Source organism: Euprymna scolopes, chromosome 46 (assembly GCF_053919585.1).
Source record: "Euprymna scolopes isolate OS-2025 chromosome 46, ASM5391958v1, whole genome shotgun sequence".
Taxonomy (NCBI): domain Eukaryota; kingdom Metazoa; phylum Mollusca; class Cephalopoda; order Sepiida; family Sepiolidae; genus Euprymna; species Euprymna scolopes.
The window spans coordinates 32,479,283-32,487,792 of record NC_136527.1 but is presented as its reverse complement, the minus strand read 5'-3'; positions in this window follow the sequence as shown (position 1 = coordinate 32,487,792).

The window sequence follows — 8,510 nt, the reverse complement described above, 5'->3', positions numbered from 1 at the left end:
GCAGAGATGCATTAAACGATGCTAGAAATATGAAACTCTGTGATGTTCTTATCTAGAAAAAACTAATAATTGTGCTAATTTTCATTGTTCTACTTATAAGTCGTCCATATATGCGTACAGGAAAGACAGTCCAAAACTGACTGCGTCTATGAACCATTGAAAAGTATGGGCCACGTTTCTCAATCTGATAGGCATCCTAATGTATTAAAGAAAATCCGAATGTGATGGCGGTCTTGGGGATGTCTTTGGGGTCGAGAGGCTGACCAATACGGAGTGGTGACGACTAGTTGCTTTGGGGTGGACAAATGATGCCTAAATCCAGCATGTGTTGGAACTCTTGTTTTGCAGTCTTTAAGCGATTGGGTAAAAGTCTGCATGGGCAGGGGCTTATGGACGGACCTTGAGTCTGTATGTGATGTGTGACGTCATGTTTGACAGTATCGTCCATGGAGACAGGTCGCTTAATGTTTGGAAAACGAAGCTGATTCTGCCTTTCACTGATAGTCTGCTATTGTTATCCATTTTTCTACCGCTTTTGACGTCGACAAGTATACCAAAACAGTGTAGGAATTCTGCCCCTAGAACCGTGAATGTGAGCTTTGCCACCGTAAATATCCATAGAAATGTCAGTTTCAAACTTATTATCGATTTGTGACTGTATGTTTGAACCGGGGGGGGGAGAGTTAACTAGGTGCGTCAAAATTTTGGGAGAATTTTTGACACCCGTAACACAAATCTGCGAATAAAATATAAAAACCTCGTAATTTCTCTTTTTAAAGTGGTTTATTTAATTTCTTTATGGAACATACTTCTACAATAAACTGTTAAAGTTTTTTTGAAAAATAAAAAAAATATTATTTTTTTATTTAAAAAAACAGTGTTTACAAAGTACTTGCACGCGCTCATGCAGCCATTTTTTTACGTAATAAAATAAATTGAATTTTACGAGTTAAAGTTTTTTCAATTTTAAAATTTATAAAAATTTTTCCATTGGGTCAATTTTTACAATATTTTCAGGTTTAATGTGAAATTTTATGCCCTTTCCAATAAACCGAATATAATAGTCTAGACAAAAGTTTTTTTTAATTCAAGCCCCCCCCCCATTTAGAAATGTCTATAGAACGGAAAATAATAAATTTTCTCACCTCAGATATATATAATTCACAAACATAAGACGAAAGATCAATAAATAAAATAATCTAATTTACAACAGAAAAAGAATAGTTTTGTGCAAATTTACCTGTAAAGTCAAAAGTTTAAAATCTTTTTTAGAAAAACACGTTGATTTTTTAAGTGAAATCTTACATTTTCATATTTTTGTCCTGAAAAGATTGAATACCTACAATTTTTCTGCATCATTCAATGTTTTTTAGATTTAAAAAAATCACTCCATAAAGAAGGAAAAAATGTATAAAATCAAAAACTCATAAACTTTTTTAAGAGAATAAAAAATGGAAAATTCGTCGAGTAGTTTCTTTTTAATAGCAAAAACTGATAAGTGAAATGTGATCATTTTTCAATACGATGGCCCAACAGCAAACACATGCCAGAAATAGAAAATGAGATTAATTCTGGTGTTTACAGGTCAACATAGTCCTCACCTCTGGACCCGTAAAGTATGGTATCGTCTGCTATCACTTGTGTGTCATGGAGTCCTTCAAAACAGCAGTCAAGTCATCTGATTCCAAATGGCATTCGAAGCAACCGTATACTGCCCAAAGGGGTCCAGCATGTCGTTAAATATGAGGATGGCTCGTCTGAACGACCTGAAGTAAGCCGTCTTTGCATCTACAACTGAGAAGAGTCTGGCCTTCTTCATTTTCCTAACGATTTCCTCGACTGTTGGGGTTGGGTAGTGTTGCACCTGATCGCCTTATTCAGGTCGATGCATATTTGCAATTTATTAGGTTTTCGTATGACGACTAGGTTGTTGATCCATGAAGCTAGCTCAGTGACCCAGGCTATTATTTTTTCTTTGACCACTTCGTCATGTTTTCTTTTTAACTCAGTTTAAGTTGTAGAGGAACTCATCGAGGACTATTTGCATAGGCTTGATAGTCTAGAGAAAATGTCGCTGTAGTTGTTGAGGATTTCTTCTTTTGTAATTGGCTTTGCCTCCTTTATTTCACTTAGCTATCGTACACATTCTGTGTTAAAAGCTATGAGCTTCAGTACAGAGCTAGCCCGTCCAGAAACTAATGATGGTGAGTTGCTATCCAAAACTTGGAAGGTGACCTTTTTTTATCCCCTTCACTTCATAGTTGAGTGAAATTGATCCCAAAGGTTGAAGTATAGAGTTGTCATACAGCTTCAACTTTGTGAGAGACGGTTGTAGCGGTGCTTTAGTAATGCGTTTGTGGTCAGCAACGGCCAATGTACTGCAGCTAGTCTCAGTGTCAATTTAGAATTTGCATAAGGTTTTTGTGCTGTCTCCCGGGGTGGATATACAAACGTCTGCCTGATAGTTTTTGCGACCTGTGGAGACTTCTCAGGGCATAGATGCTTTCGTCACTGCTGACTGCTTCTGTTTCCACGTAGCACCTTTGAAGTTCGCTGTGTTGAGGATTTATTTTGCCGTTGTGATAGGGTGGGTTGCGCCTGTGATTGGTATCTCTGGCAATATGGTTGTGCAGATAGCGCATGTAAGTCCATAAACCTGACACTTTCCTTTGTCATTGCTCTGTCCACAGAATTTGCTGTCCTTTATGAATTATCGTAGCTTTTTCTTATCTCCATTGGTGTAGTGGATAGTTTCTGTTGGGTTGTTCAGTTTGCCGAGCTGTTGTTCAGCCTGTTCAGTGCTCCTCCATATATCTATCGTCCTGTCTAGAGTGAGTCCAGATTCACTGAGCCTGGCCCAAACATTATAATTACTGGTGCCTGTAACTATTTGGTCACGCAGTAGCACATCCTCAAGGGCGCCATAGTACATGTTTTGATTAAGTGTCTTAGTTTGATCAAATGCGTGTCAAATTTTCTGCCCTGTTCCTGTGTACAGGAATTAAATCTATACCGTTCGTATACGATGTTCTATTTGGGTTCAACATACTTTGTCAGTCTTTCCAAAAAATTTTTGAATCTACTCGTTCCCCGACTGACATCGGCAGGTGTTTGTATATTTGCAGAATTTCTTGCCGATTAGTGAAAGAAGTGAACTTTCCTGTACGTTTGCTGTTTTTTCCCCAATTTCCGTCGCGGCCACATAGTTCATCCCATGTTAGTTTGAAAAGCACCTAGTTTTCTCGCAAATAATCATCCATTTCCATTTTTTCTGGTGGTGGAATTGCATACGCCATGTTTATTGATGAATAGGTTTTGTCAAAATTCCGAGCATGTTTAAATCCACGTGGTCTGATAAATGTCTCTTCCGTACGGAGAAGAGAGTGTACGTAAGACTAGAGTCTAAAGTATTATACTGCGTGGGTTTTTGCCGAGCATGTGCTAGAAGTGTTCACTGGGTGTACATGGGTCATTCCAAAGAGAGAAATCCCGCTGACACCATGTTAACTAGTGAGAAGCAGAGAGAACACAAAGCTGATATTGAGTTAAGAATATGCCGCAGCTTTTTTGCCTGAAATGGTGGCCTGCAAAGCTAGTCTCTTTTTCACATACATAGTTTCACAGGAGTTTGTAGTCACAGCTATGTATTTTGTTGTAGCCATAGCTACGTACTTCATAACATCTTCTTTGAATTTTAAAGTATTCATCAAAACATGTCCTTTGTTTTTAGGGGTTTTTTTTTACTACAGTGGCAGAACTGAACCATTCTATATGTAGTGTCTTAGTTTGATCAAATGCGTGTCAAATTTTCCGCCCTGTTCCTGTGTACAGGAATTAAATGTATAACGTTGGTATATGATGTTCTGTTTGGGTTCAAAGTACTTTGTCAGTCTTTCCAACTTTTTTTTGTGTGTTTGCTAATTCCTCTGCCAACATCGACGGGTTTTTGTATATTTGCAGACATTCTTTGCCGATTATTGTTTTTGTATATTTGCAGACATTCTTTGCCGATTAGTGAAAAAAAGTGAACCTACCTGTGCATTTGCTGCTTTTTTCCCCAAATTTCCATCGTAGCCGCATAGTTCTCCCATGTTAGTTTGAAAAGCGCCTAGTTTTCTCGCAAATCGCCATCTATTTCCATTTTTGCTGGTGGTGGAATTGGATACCCCATGTTTATTGATGAATAGGTTTTGGTGTAGTGGATAGTTTCTGTTGGGTTGTTCAGTTTGCCGAGCTGTTGTTCAGCCTGTTAGGTGCTCCTGCAAATGTCTATCACCTTTTTTAAGGTGAGTCCAGATTCCCTGAGGAGCCTAGCCCGAACATGTTTATTACTGGTTCCTGTTACTATTTGGTCACGCAATAGCTCATCCTCAAGGGCTCCGTAGTCACATGTTTTGATTAAGTGTCTCAGTTTGATCAAATATGCATCAAATTTACCGCCTTGTTCCACTGTACAGGAATTAAACATATACCATTGGTATATGATGTTCTGTTTGGGTTCAAAGTACTCTGTCAGTCTTTTCAAATTTTTTTGTGTCTGTTCGTTCCTCTGGTACCATTGGCAGGTTTTTGTATATTTGCAGAATTCCTTGCCGATTAGTGAAAGAAGTGAACCTACCTGTGCGTTTGCTGCTTTTTTTCCCAATTTCCATCACGGCCGCGAAGTTCTCCCATGTTAGTTTGAAAAGTGCCCATTTTTCTCGCAAATAATCATCCATTTTCATTTTTTCTGGTGGTAGAATTGCATACGCCATGTTTATTGATGAATAGGTTTTGTCAAAATTCCGAACTTGTTTAAATCGAGGTGGTTCTATAAATGTCTCTTCCGTACGGAGAAGAGAGTGTATGTAAGACTAGAGTCTAAAGTATTATATTCCGTGGGTTTTTGCCGAACATGTGTTGGAAGTGTTCACTGGGTGTATATGGGTCATTCCAAAGAGAGAAATCCCGCTGACCCCATGTTAAGTAGCGATAAGCAGAGAGAACACGAAGCTGATATTGAGTTAAAAATATGGCGCAGCTTTTTTGCCTGAAAATGGTGGCCTGTAAACCTCGTCTCTGTTTCACACGCATAATTTTGCAGGAGGTTGTAGTCGTAGCTACGTACTTTGTTGTATTGCATTTTAAAGTATTCATCAAAACATGTCCTTTGTTTTTAGTTTTTTGTTGTTTTTTTTTTTACTACAGTGGCGTAACTGCACCATTATATCTCTGTTTCACACGCATAATTTCGTAGGAGGTTGTAGTCGCAGCTACATATTTTGTTGTAGCATTATATATATGTAGCGTTTGCTTGATCAGTAAAGTGTGTGGAAAAGTGAAGAGAGCTTTATTAGCAAAGACTGTAGTCTGATGGTTGGCTTAAATGAGTTCAATTCAGGAAATGAACCAATTTTAATGAAATTTTCGGTATTTATTAACCATCACAGAACTCGTTTTGTTTTAAAGTTTTAGTGAAAATTTATATTTTTTTTTGTAAATCAAAACACCTTTAAAATTTAAAATTTAAGAACTTGATGTAGATGTTTATAATAAAAAATATTTTTTTAATATTTCAGGAACATTACGATAAGCTGTATGTATTCATTATTTTCACAAAATATTTATTCAATATTTTTTAGGCCCTCAACACGAAACTGCGAATAAAATATAAAAAAAAACTCATAATCTTTCTGGATTATACTTCCAAAACAAACTATTAAAGTTGTATAAAAAGTAATAGAAATATTAGTTTTTATTTAAAAAAACAAAAACAAAAACAATATAAAAAACTCATAATTTCTCTTTTAAAATTGGCTTGTTTATATTCTTTCTGGATTATACTTCAAAAATAAACTATTAAAGTTGTATAAAAAAGTAATAAAAATATTATTTTTTATTAAAAAAAAACAAAAAACAATAATGAAATTAATTGAATTTTACGAGTTCAGTATTTTTCAGTCTTTAAACTATAAAAATCTATCAAAATTTTTCTCTTGATTCTATTTTTACGATATTTTCAGGGTCAATGCGAAATTTTATGCTCTTTCCAATAAGCCGAATATAATATTTTAGACAAACTTTTTTTTTAATTCACGCCCCCCCCCCATTTTTAAATGTCTATTAAAAAGTAAATAATTAATGTACTCACCAAAGTTTTATATATCACAAATTGAAGATAAAAGATCAATAAATAATATATTCAAATTTAAAACAAAAACCTAGTGTTTTTTAGAAATTTACCTGTAAAATCCGAAGTTTAAAACCTTTTTATTTTAAACCACGTTGCGTGTTTTTTTTTTTTTTTTTTTTTTAATGAACCCTTGCTCCTTTATTTGAAAAAAAAATTAGGGTTTGAATTACATTTTTCGAGTAGTTATAAGCTTGGAAAGACAGGGGCCGAATTAATTCACGCCCTCCATTTTGAAATGTCTATTAAAAAGTAAATAATTAATTTACTCATCAAAGTGTTGTATATCACAAATTGAAGATAAAAGATCAATAAACAATATATTCAAATTTAAAACAAAAAAGTAGTGTTTTTTTTTTAGAAATTTACCTGTAAATCAGAAGTTTAAAACCTTTTTTCTTTAAAACCACGTTTCTTTTTTTTAATGAAACCTTGGTGCTTGCTCCTTTAATTGAAAAAAAAAATAGGGTTTGAATTACATTTTTCGAGCAGTTATAAGCTTCGAAAGACAGGGGGTGGAATTATTCAATATTTTTCACGGATTTCTGACACACCTACATGCATTAATTGATTGTACTGGCTTGGCGGGGGTCTAATTAATTTTTTTTTTTTTTGCACAAACAAGGTTTATTTATTTTAATCAATATTTTAAGACTTTACTTTACAATTATCTCTGAAATAGTAAAAAAAAAAAAAAACTAATATTAATCTTTCAAGTTAAGTTTTAGTTTCTAACGACGCCGTAAAAACATTTCACGCGTATTTTTTTCCCCGTATAGATATTAACTATGGTTCTTTTTCAATATCTACATTTTTAATGTGTTTGGTAAATTGCACAAGCACCAGATTAACTTTGGGCTTAAATGTTTCAAACACAATAAAAAAAAACACGAATCTAATAAATAAATAAATAAATAAATAAAAATACGAAAAGGCGGCTTTTAAAACTATCAATTTCCACCAATAAATTGCACGTGCAACGAATTATAGAAATAATAAAGATGAAACGGGTTTGTATTACTGTACACATAGATTCGAAAAAGTTGTCAAAAAACAAATATATAGCAAATAAATGTTATCAAAAGGAAGATAAGTTACTTTTCTACCTAACTTGATATATTTTTCGTGTTTTTATTCAATGTAACATGTTTATTCAGCTCGAAAAACATACATTGTTTACCGATGTATTGGAAAATTCAAAATGGGGCCCAACTTTCTCTCTTTAACACGGTAAGTTCGGGAAAAGGTGTTATAAATAATAAACTAGACAAGATACTATTAAAAACCACCGAATATATGTCAACCTATGTTATGGTAATATATATTGAGCGAGTTTCTAACAGTATTTTGTCTAGTTTTATATTTACATCACTTTTTCCCAAACTTACCGTGTTAAAGAGAGAGTCGGGCGCCATATTAAATTTTCCAATACATCGGTAAACGCAGTATGTTTTTCGAGCTGAATAAACATGTTGCATTAAATAAAAAACACTGAAAACATATCCAGTTAGGTAGAAAAGTAACTTATCTTGCCTTTGATAACATTTATTTGTTATATATTTGTTTTCTGACAACTTTTTCGAATCTGTGTACACAAACCCGATGAAACTTGTAATTTGTTCTCTCTCATGTAAATATTAAAATGTTACATAAAATAAAACTAATTTTATCCGTGATATTCACCAAATAGATCGGCTCTATTTCGAAATAATTTATTTTTCTATTTTTCCTCTTCAATTTTGTTTTCTGCGAACTTGCTCTTCTGTTCGTCATCTTGAATGTTAACTCGAGCTTGTAAAGTCAATCCTTTATAAAAGCAGATAAAGTTAATCGAAAGCAGATTATAAAACAAAAACGTAAGTATTACTACATGAATTTAGTATAGATTTTTGCGCATTTGCAGAATACGTTAAAAATGTAAGGGAGATAACTACATTTACTAAGCGAATAATCCTAATGAAAATGTTGATTTGTTGTTGAAAAGTTTTTCGCTGTTGATTGTTTTTTTTTTTTTTTTTCAATATTGACTTAAATGTAAAAAAAGCAAAACAACTTCTCTATCTTTTACGAAAGAAAATATTTTTAACTAATGTTTTTTGTTTACTAAAGCAAAAAAAAAGCTATGAATCTTAAATGTTTTTCATGGTTTAATGATTTTTGTTTTCATCTTTTTTTTTTCAATTTTCTCAGTGGATCATTATTATTTTATTTTAAATATTTAGACATAAAAAAACAACGATCAATGTCTAGAATTTGACGTAAAGCAACAAAAAAAAATCTTTACAATAAATTTTTTTTATACTTTGTCGGATGTGCTAAAATATACTTCAAAAGTGGCGCA